Source organism: Netta rufina (genome assembly GCF_964035555.1).
Source record: "Netta rufina genome assembly, chromosome: 1".
NCBI lineage: Eukaryota > Metazoa > Chordata > Aves > Anseriformes > Anatidae > Netta > Netta rufina.
Genome location: NC_140123.1, coordinates 50,436,459 through 50,448,486, shown reverse-complemented (window position 1 = coordinate 50,448,486; position 12,028 = coordinate 50,436,459).

Below are 12,028 nucleotides of genomic sequence, written 5' to 3'. Positions count from 1 at the left end.
AGGTACAACAATGCCACTTATTTTCCTGCAGAATCTCAGAAACACTCACAAAACCATCTCTGTGGGAAACTGTATTTCATTTTTCTGTGAGCTGACAAGGTGTATCTAGACAAGATACTCTTCTATAATACTGTGGCAAATTGATGAATATGTGAATACAAAAGAAGAAACAAGCTGATTTGCACATGTTCAGCTAAGATATAAAAAATACCTACTGCATAGATGAACTAAATTTGACTTATACATGAGGCTTGTATTTCTGAATTAGATTGAGGTACAAATATGCATTTGTATGGCTGATAGGTGCATTGCTCTTGTATTCTTGTACAAGATTTTCCCCTGATAAAAATGCAAGTACTAAAGGTGATAATTTGGGCAAGGTTCTACATAATGAGGTAGAACACTAGGTAAAGAAAGAATTTCAGTACAAGAGACAGAATGAAGTTAAAATATGTAAACACAACCTGGAAATAGGAAATTCCCTTAGCTTTTCTAATGTGAAAGATACTAAAGAAATACACAGGTAATTACAAAGAAATTACAAAAGAAATACAGGTAATTTCAGAAATGACAAAATTTCTGAATTCCTTCTGAGAAAAATCAAAATCACTGCCTGCTGACCTCAGTAGGAAATGTGATCATTACTTATAATCAGTTATCAACTTGTATATTATTCAATTACGTAATATCAATTGTTAAAGGAAATTTATAAAAGAGGGTTTGAAAATAATTTGCACATCTTCATTTTCAGTGAAAAATAAGTCAATTGGTGGGATATATTCTCAAAGAAATTTTGATTCTTTATATAACATTGTCTCATGCATAATAAACAAATGCACGTACAGATGATAGACCTGATTAAATATATATATATATATATATATTGTTTATATGTTGAGCCTTTATTCACTATATATAATATATAGTGGGAAAAAATCAAACTATATGAAAATACAGTTTTAATATTCTTGGCATCTCATGTTGAAAAGCTTTGGGAAAAAAGTGGAAAGGGATGGTGCAGATCTCTAAGGTAGGATAGGAAGTCATGACAGATATTTTTATGAAAGTGTCAACACTTATTCAGAGCATATATTTAACGAGCTTAATTTTACAATGGAGAAAAATATCAGCAAACAAATAGGATTATAAAAGCAGTTCAAAGAACAGAACAATGAATAGTTGACAGCAAGAGATTTCAAAATACAATAAACATAGCTGTATTAAAACAAAACAAAATGGAAATGTAGCAGAGAGAAAAAAAAAAAAAAGTTTAATTAGAGCTAGATTTCAAAGCTGTCATTGACAATAGCATGCAGTTGAGCTGCAGCTTAATGCTATAAAATGCTGTGTTCTTACACTTAACGGTGTGGAAATCATTTCCCAAATAATGTACATGAGTACATAATGTACACTCAGTCATTAATTTACTTCTTGGAGAATATACTGACATAATATAAGTATTTTTCAACTTTTACCTCCCCATCCAGAACCCACATGTTGTGTTTTTTTCAGTGTATATTGTACAGTTATATATTTGGCCACTGTTTCTTACTGTGAATGATGATTTAGGTTAAAGATTGTAAAAGCAGGTCAGTGTTAGTTACTTGAATCCCAAATCAATTATAATCACGTCATATTGAGTAAGTATATATACATGAATAATAATAGAGAAAATGAAAAATACTAAATTCACAGAGTAAACATAGAAAGTTTTAATTCTGAATCAGTGGAAATTAAGGATTTACAAGAGGGTTTGTAAGGAGCTTTGAAAAGAATAGAGTAAGGTATTGGATTGGATATATGGCATGATAATGAGGGATACAACTGCCATTGATCATAATGTAATCCACTAGCAGGTGGCAAAGTTTTATGCTACACTTCTTTTACTAACCACTGTCTTCTAATATAACTGTGAAAAGTATAGAGTGGTGACCATAACATAAGTGATTCTCTCAGTTCTGCTTGGTGTTGTCATTTTTTTGAGAGTTTATAGTTACATTTAAGTTTGCATTTGTTATAGTGGACTGTTTTCTCTGGATTGGTCTTGATTCAAGGAGTAGAAATGTTAAACTACTCTCTGAATTGCATCAGGCACCAGACTCTCAAGGTAAAATTAAAAATTGCAGCCCTGAGGAGAAGTCCTTGGGTGTGTTGGTAAAGAACTGGATGAAAAATTCAACATGATCCAGCACCGTGTGTTTGCAGCCCAGAAAGCCAAACATAGCCTGGGGTGGACCAAAAGAAATGTATGTAGCAGGGAGGTGATTCTCCCCTCTACTCTGCTCTTGTGAAACCTTGCCTAGAGTATTGCACTCAGTTCTAGGGTCTGCAGCTTAAGAAGGATGCAGACCTTTTGGAATGAGTCCAGAGGAGGGCCACAGGGATGAACAGAAGGCACCTCTACTATGAAGAAAGTCCGAGAGAGTTGGGGTTGTTTTGGAGAATAAAAGTCTCTGGAAATACGTTTTAGTGGTCTTCTAGTAGCCAAAGGGGGCATACAAAAAAAGCAAGAGAGGGAACCTTTTCAAGGAATGTAGTGACAAGACAAGAAATAATGGCTTTAAACTAAAAGATTTAAATTAGATGTTTAAAAGAAATTCTTTACTGTGAGGGTGATGCGGCACTGGAACTCTGGTTGCCCAGAGAAGTTGTGGATGCCCCATCCCTGGAAGTGTTCAAGGCCAAGTTGGACCACAACAAAATTAATATGCAGTCATATGGATATTTATTATTAATAGAGTATCATTAATATTGGAAGGACTTAAGTCATTTGTACATTCACGTTTCTGAACTTTGGTACTGATGGATTTCCATTGTTATTATTCACCTGTATAGCTTGATTATCATATCCATATAATATTTATAATATGACATGAATCTACAAGAAGGGCCGGAGGGCAGACCCGGGAAACTACAGGCCTGTCAGTTTGACCTCAGTGCCAGGAAAGCTCATGGAGCAGATCCTCCTGAGAGTCATCATGCAGCACTTGCAGGGCAAGCAGGCGATCAGGCCCAGTCAGCATGGCTTTATGAAAGGCAGGTCATGCCTGACGAACCTGATCTCCTTCTATGACAAAGTGACGCGCTGGGTGGACGAGGGAAAGGCTGTGGATGTGGTCTACCTTGACTTCAGCAAGGCTTTTGACACCGTCTCCCACAGCATTCTCCTCAAGAAACTGGCTGCTCTTGGCTTGGACTGGCGCACGCTTCGTTGGGTTAGAAACTGTTAGAAACTGTTTGGGATAGCTGGGCCCAAACAGTCGTGGTGAATGGAGTCAAGTCCAGTTGGAGGCCAGTCACTAGTGGCGTCCCCCAGGGCTCAGTGCTGGGGCCGGTCGTCTTTAATATCTTCATCGATGATCTGGACGAGGGCATCGAGTGCACCCTCAGTAAGTTCGCAGATGACACCAAGTTAGGTGCGTGTGTCGATCTGCTTGAGGGTAGGAAGGCTCTGCAGGAGGATCTGGATAGGCTGCACCGATGGGCTGAGATCAACTGTATGAAGTTCAACAAGGCCAAGTGCCGGGTCCTGCACCTGGGGCGCAATAACCCCAAGCAGAGCTACAGGCTGGGAAAGGAATGGTTGGAGAGCTGCCAGGCAGAGAAGGACCTGGGAGTGATGGTGGATAGTCGGCTGAATATGAGCCAGCAGTGTGCTCAGGTGGCCAAGAAGGCCAACGGCATCCTGGCTTGTATCAGGAACAGTGTGACCAGCAGGGCTAGGGAGGTGATCGTCCCCCTGTACTCGGCTTTGGTGAGGCCGCACCTCGTGTACTGTGTTCAGTTTTGGGCCCCTCGCTACAAGAAGGACATGGAGGTGCTTGAGCGGGTGCAGAGAAGGGCGATGAAGCTGGTGAGGGGTCTGGAGAACAAGTCCTATGAGGAGCGGCTGAGGGAGCTGGGCTTGTTCAGCCTGGAGAAGAGGAGGCTCAGGGGCAACCTTATCGCTCTCTATGGGTACCTCAAGGGAGGCTGTAGCGAGGTGGGGGTTGGCCTGTTCTCCCACGTGCCTGGTGACAGGACGAGGGGGAATGGGCTTAAGTTGAGCCAGGGGAGTTTTAGGTTAGATGTTAGGAAGAACTTCTTCACTGAAAGGGTTGTGAGGCACTGGAACAGGCTGCCCAGGGAAGTGGTGGAGTCACCATCCCTGGAAGTCTTCAAAAGACGTTTAGATGTAGAGCTTAGGGAAATGGTTTAGTGGGGACTGTTAGCGTTAGGTCAGAGGTTGGACTCGATGATCTTGAGGTGTCTTCCAACCTAGAAAATTCTGTGATTCTGTGATTCTGTGAATTTCAGTTTCTTAAGTGAAGCAAGGGTTTTTGTCTTTTTGTTTGTTTGTTTGTATTTTGTTGTTGTTCTTATTGTTATTAATGAAAATATTTATTCTTGTCCAGTTTTATGTGTAGATCTGTTTGTTTAGGCAGAAGCATCTAGTTTGTATGGGTCTATAAGTTTTGACCAATCACTTTCATTTTGATAACATGGAAATGAAGAGTGAAGGAAGGAAGGAAGCAAGGAAGGAAGGAAGCAAGGAAGGAAAAAAAGAATAAATAATTTAAAATGGAGGATAATAGAGCAGTATCATTCATAAAATTACAATAAAAATAAAAACAACTTGTATATAAGTGCTTTTAGTTCTGTTCTAAAGTTAACTCTTGTTCTAAACTACTGAAAAATCATGCAGAAACCTCTCTTTTTTTGTTGTCAGGACAATTTTCTTACACTACCTTGTGCTGCCTAGTGACATTTTAAAGATAAATCAAAGAAGGATGTCAGTTTTCTAGTCCAGATATCTTTCTGTCACATAGAGCAGTAACTGTGAATTAAACACAAATTTCAGTTGAATAAGAAATGGCAGCCAAGCTTTTTTTTTATACATATAGCAGAAAATATTTGTATCTACAGCTACTGTTCTAAATTGTGCCTTCAATTTCAGCTATGCAACCAAAAAAAAAAGAAATATCTCAAGTCAATATTATCAGGAAATGATGTTAGCTCTGAACTTACCATAAACTGAAATGTTACCCTCTTTATTCTAAACAGTTGTATGAGGAATAAACATAATGATATTAAACACAATATTTTTGTGTTTTTCACCAGATAATGAATGCAATGCAATGAAATGCAATGTAATGCAATGCAATGATAAAATAAAATAAAATAAAATAAAATAAAATAAAATAAAATAAAATAAAATAAAATAGAAATAATAAAATCTGGCACTCAGAACTTGTTTTAAATTCCTAATAAATACATAGACACCCTTATTATTTACATTTATTTTGTCACTAATGTGAAAGACACAAAGATTTGTTGTATCATTTTTAGACAATGATATAAATCTAGCTCAAGGTTATTGTTTTTTGTTGTTGTTTGTTTGTTTGTTTGTTTTTAAGGTATATGTACAAAGAAGAACATAAATGTTTCTTTTTTTTTTTTTTTTCTAATCAGCTTTTCAGTAATGGATTTTTTATACAATTTGTAAAGAATTTGTACATCAAACACTGAATTGCTTGTTTACAATTATTTTGTTCTTAATTAGTTAATTTATTATAGTAAGAGGTTGATTGTATATCTTTTATTTTAAATAATCATGAGCCGTTATTTAATATCAATAGTCTTGAAGCCTGCGTAACCAAATTATGTAAGATATAAACCATATCTGAAGAGATACGTACTGTCTTTTAAAAGAGACAGATTCATTTTAGTTTTCACATTTTAGTTACTTTATTTTCACATTTACATTATAACTTTAATCTGTATTTGAAAAATAATTATTTTTTATTTTAATTGAAGTGCAATATTAACTTGTTACTGTGGTAGATACTTAGTAGAACATCAGTAAGTGGGATCATAATTAATTGTAGTGGCAATTAGAGGAATTCATCTTTTTCTATTGGACACACATGTGGTGGGTTAACCCTGGCAGGTCCCCAGGTCTTGTTTCTTCATTGTTTCTCCCACATTTTTCTCACTCCTCTCTCTCACAGCTACTGCACAGTGCTTTTGACTCTTTCTTAAATATGTTATTGCAGAAACACTACCAGTATTTCTGACTGGCTTAACATTGGGCAGCAATAGATGCCTTTTGGAACTAGCTGGAACTGGCTGTGTTTTACATGGCGGCAGCCTCCATCTCTTCTCACAGAGTGCCACCTGGATCTCCCCTTTGAGCCCCTCCCTTCACTTCTAAAACCTTGTCACATAAACCAAATACAGCATACTAGTTACATTGCCAGATAGTGGTATCAAACATTCTAATAAGGCATAATAAATTGATATATATGGCTTGATATATATGGAATATAAATGGTTTCAATAAATGTTAGTTTCATAATGAAAAATTCTGTGTGAAGTTATCCATCCATTGTTCTTGTTGCGAGGTAATAGACATAGTGGCATTTTCTTCATTAAGAAAATTGTCTGTCTGTTAAAAGTTAAACAAGCTTTTGAGTGAAAATTATTAGGGAAAGTATACATCATCCTCTAATTCTGGGGATTTGATTTGCATACCATAGCTTATTTGTTGTTCAAGAAATACGTGTTCTATTCTGAGGAAACTTTAAGAAAAGACTCCTTATGCAGCAAATTTGGTAGTATGAGATTATGCCATATGCTGATGTTTCATTAATTTAAGTTTGAAATGTCTTAATTCTAAGGTCAATCTTTCCTTAAAATTACTTGTGTCTTCCTTAAAAACCTGTTTACACTATTGGAAGAATATATATATATATATATATAAATATATAAATATATAATATATATTTATATAATATATATTATATATATATATATAATATATATATATTTATATATATATTATATATATATATGATATATATATAAATATATTATATAATTATAATACATACACATAAATATATAATTTATATAATATATATAAAACACATAAATATATAATTATATATTATATAATTATATAATTATATATATATTATATATATATTATATATATATATAAATATAATATATATAATATATTATATATATATATATTATATATATAATATATATATATATTATATATATATAATATAATATATATATATATATTTATATAATATATAAATATATATATATATGTTTATATATATATATATATATATATATAAACATGGGTTTTCTCAAGGTACTTTTAACTGTGGCTTCTGATTCATTCTTCTTGATTATAAAATCATAAGAACTTTTTCTCATGAGGAATCCTGGTCTTTAACACTGCAAATGATGTATTGCTCTAATATACCTCAAGGGTCAGACTGGTGAAAATTTGTTGTTTAAAATATGAGTTTGGAAAGTAGGTTTTAAACACATATTACTCATAAGAAATTTTTAAAAAAGAACAGAATTCCAAGGGGACATGTCTTGGATAGCTATTCAGTGTGGGGAAAAAAACAAACAAACAAACAAACAAACAAAACAAAACAAAACAAAACAAAAAACAGTTATACAGTTAATATATTGTAACAAGACTCTGTATAGCATTATGTGATATAACCTATACCCATGAAAGTAACAACCAGTCTTAAACGTATTTGAACACAAACTACAGGTTCTAAAATTATTTCTAAGTAGTTGTCTAGGAGAAACCTAATGAGGTTATTCAGGTAATGTGAGTAAAATGCGATACTCACGTTTTACTTTTTGGCTACATATCACATAGACTTGACATAAAATGTTAATTAAAACTATGAAAATAACCACAGGTGTTGCACTGGTCCTGCTCAATGTTTTAGTTGAATTCCAATAAACTTTATATTTATGTAATGTGAGAGACAAAGACCGTCATTTTATAAATCACTGGACATACTGTAAGAAAATTCTGTTTTTCCGATAGTCTCAGAATAGATGGGAAGTATTATTTTTTTTTCAGTTCAGGATAAACTGAAGTTTTATAGCAGGGCTGCAGGGGTTCCCCCTTGTCTTACACATTTCCTCCTAAAGTTCCATGTACACTTGAAAAGTATTGATAGCAATCATTTGGTATCTAAGAACACATTATGATGTTATTTATAAGACTGAAAAAAAAAGGTGAGCTTAATCCAAGGGCTATAGAGATGTTCATAGAGAAGTCCATGTGGGATGATATTTTGGATCACATTCTACATCAATGTCATAACTTCTTCTAACTCATCTGAAAAATATTAACATTTTGCAGTAAAACACAAGAAAGAAGAAACATCCAAAAATATATGCTCAGCTGCAGTTTTCAGTGCCAACTGTGCCAACTGTGGAAATTCTGGTTGACCTCTTTGTCAGCACAGGCTTTGGAAGGAAATGTGTCTCAGGCAGACTAAATGTCTTCTGCTTCTGTGTGGAGAAAGGCAAATAATTTATTGACTGAAACATTGATTATATACGTTAGGTTTTGTGATTTATTTGAATTAAATTAACACCTGAACATATGCAACTTTATACATTTAAATTACTTTGTTGAAAAGATAAATAATATTTAATTTGGAAGTTCATAATTCTACTAGGGAATTAGTCTTTCAGAAACAACTACTCAAAGAAATTTCAGTTTTGTATATTCAAATATATCTGAAGACAGAAAAGTTGGATGTGTGGTCCTCATGTGACACATAAAACAACTTTGTATTAGTGACTCTTTAGTTTTTTTTTTTCATGCAGACTACATATTAGATTCACAGATGAGTAAAATTGTTCTAAAGAATAAATTATTTAGAGTAACACATTCTTCTGTATGCTCACTATAGTAACATCTACTTCATAGAGCTGCTGCATAAATTACTATGTGGTTCAGAAATGAAGCCCAACTTGAACCGGCAAATATGTAGCAAAGCCAGACTTGTGTGAGGTGGTAAACTGAATTAAATAATTTTAGTTTTATTTAGATAATTCTGATAGCTTCAGACTGTATTTGTCACCTTGGGATATAAAGGTGTCTTTTACCACAAGGATTTTGTCTCTCTTATTAACAGTGCAGGCAGTTCTGAAAAAGGAGAAAAACAAAGCCAGTATCTATATAATTTCCCTTATGACATTTTAATGATTGTACACTTTATTAGAATCAGTGAAGTTACTGATGCAAAAGAAAGTATGTCATTATGATGCAATTCACTGCAATAGAGAAATAGCTGAGCAACCTCTGTAAGAGTATAGTAGCAGGTGACAAGACTAGTACAGTCAAGTTAGTATTGTTCTTTTATTTGTCTAACACTGGTTATGATACTGTTAGCCTATTAATCTAGGCATATATGTTTATTCCTCTTCTTATAACTGATAAATACACTTATTCATAACTCAACAAATATCTCCAGCTGACACTGCATGATGGCAGGTGACATATTCAGAGAGAATAATGCCTCAAAACTGTAAATGTATTTGCTATGAATAGCATTGCCACCATGACCAGAAGTCCTACTGTCACTAAGTGCTTCAATGAAGTTAGAAACTTTTGACTCTGTGATTAAGGATTTGGAGATGAGTTCATGTCAGTTTTCTGCTCTTTAAAGTCCACTCCTATACTGAGGCAGCAGGCAAAGGTATTGGCAAAGGGATTGACCTGAAGTGAAATGAATTAACAGCACATGAGAAACTGTAGAACAGGAGTACTTGGTGAACAAGGCATGTGAAATTCATGGATGTGACGTAACAGGGAGAAGCTGACAGACTAACAATTAGTTCTTTGAACAGTCACTAGATCTCACAGGTGATAAAGAACAAAGTACGTGAAAAAGAAACGAACCTCTGAAATAATTGGAAGGGAGTACAAGGGAACACTGAAGGAGTGGTCTTGCCAAGCCAGCAGTGAGTAGGTAAACTATCAGTACAACCTGTAAGGCTGAGATTGCCTCAAGAAAACAGATCAGAAACAATAAATTTGGGTCTGGCCATAGCAAAACTTGTACAAATGAGGAAAAAGTCAATAGAGCCAGTCGTTTTTGGAGAGTCATCAGGGCAGAGAAAGAGAACAAAAAAGGATTACCAAGAATGGAAAAAGGATAATAAAGTATTCAAATAATGTAACCAGCGTTGAATGAAGGTACCTTCTAGGTAAGCCTGTGCTTGGTCAACATAGATGGAACAGAACTGTAAATAACACCAGTTTTTCTGACCATACCTTAAGAGTAAAATCTCCTTCTGTGGCCAGGAGGACTCAGAAGCTGGTGCAGGTTTATGGCTTTCTCTGGAGGAAACATCCCAACAGACAGATTAAGAAGCCTGCTATCATCACGCTGGTGTCTATTCCTGGACTAATGACATTGATGTGAGGTACAGAGGTACGGAAGCACCAAAGACAGGTAAAACTGAAACAAGCAATCAGAAGTGTTTTTTTTATGGTCAGTATCACTAGTTATATCTGAGAACATCAATGACCAATGAAGAGAGGATGGCAGGATTTACATCAAAACCATACTTCTCCAAACCAAAATCATACAGGGCCACAGATCATATAATACATAACACTCCAAGATACTTTTTGTGGGCATATGTGTTCCCTCAAAGTATAGATACCAAAAAGATACCAACGTATCACAGATACCAAAAGTATCATCAATACTTATAAACTCCTCACCAATACAATAACCTCAAGTATTTTTATTTTTTTTTCTCCCTAATGATTTACAAGATTTCTTCTTCCTTTTAATCCCATCCCATTTGCACAAAATTGGCTCAATGTTAAAGTAATATATGTTTGTTTGTTGTTGTTTTTTTGTGTGTGTGTTTTTTTTTAAATGATTTTCATAATTAGAGAAAATAAATGTATTCTAAATCAGGATGTAATAAATAAGTAAAGAAAGTAGTAAATTAGTAAAAGAAATAGACAGCAACATTAGAAATCCAGTTACACTATTAAAATGCAAAAAGAAACATAGCAATGTGAATAAAACATTTAATATCCAATGTGAGACTGGCAAGCAACTGATGGTTCTTCTTTGTTGCAGTCATCATCTTTGACCAGTGTTTGTTGACATTTGGATAACAAATTGTATTCATTATATTAATTGTGTCATATACTAATTCATTAATTGCTTTATAAATGCCATATAATATGTATTTATCTCCCGAACATACCAAATTTATAGACTATGGATTAAATCTTAAAACACAAGCCTGAATCTGAAGTAACCCAATTTTTTATGTCTATTTATATTATATTTGAAAGGTGATATATATATGTGTATATATATATTTTTTTCTTTTTCCTAGATTAAAATCATGAAGGAGTTGACTGCCTCCAGGCTTATGACAGAGAGCTCTCCCATGGCATTATATAACAAAGGGAATAGACACGTTACTCTTACAACCTTTCTAGTCTCATGATCCTGACTCTATAATTCCTGACTTTATAATTTCTGACTTTATGATTAGTGTATTATAATTAGAGGACCCTAGGACTCTAACTATAATTAGAGGACTCTGTAAGCAGAGAATTTCAAAAGAGAATGTGAAAAGTATTTCCTGCTATAATACTTTGATTGTTCTGTAGCCACACAATTAAGGCTACTTTGTCAAAGTATGCACAGGTTAAAGTGATCCTAACTTGAGTGTATCTCTGAACAAATTCCAAGTTCTTAATCAATAAATGTTTTGTATTTACATCAATGAAAGCCATTTCCATTCTTCTAGGACAGGATAGGACATTAGGTCTTAAAACTGACTCTTATTGGTTTTAAAAAGTAATTCCAGGTAAGTAAAGTTTATCTGAAATTAATCCTGATGGAAAACAAGTTGATCATGATAACTTAATTTATATTCTTTTCTTAGGGTGTTTTTTTTTTTTTTTTTCCAAAGTCTTTCTGTCTTAATGCTAAATCATAAAAAATAAATTCAAATAAAATGAAATAAAATAAAAATATATATATAAAAAAAAACAAACACTTTCATAGTATTCAGAGAATAAGTGTACATTTAGTATTGGTACTGACTACTATTGGTAGTCAAACATTTTTCACACTAAATGTGTGTATTCTTTTGTCTCTGCAGGTAATTAAAATTAGTGATATGTTTTACTCATTTTATCAGTAAAAGGTCTTTTCACACA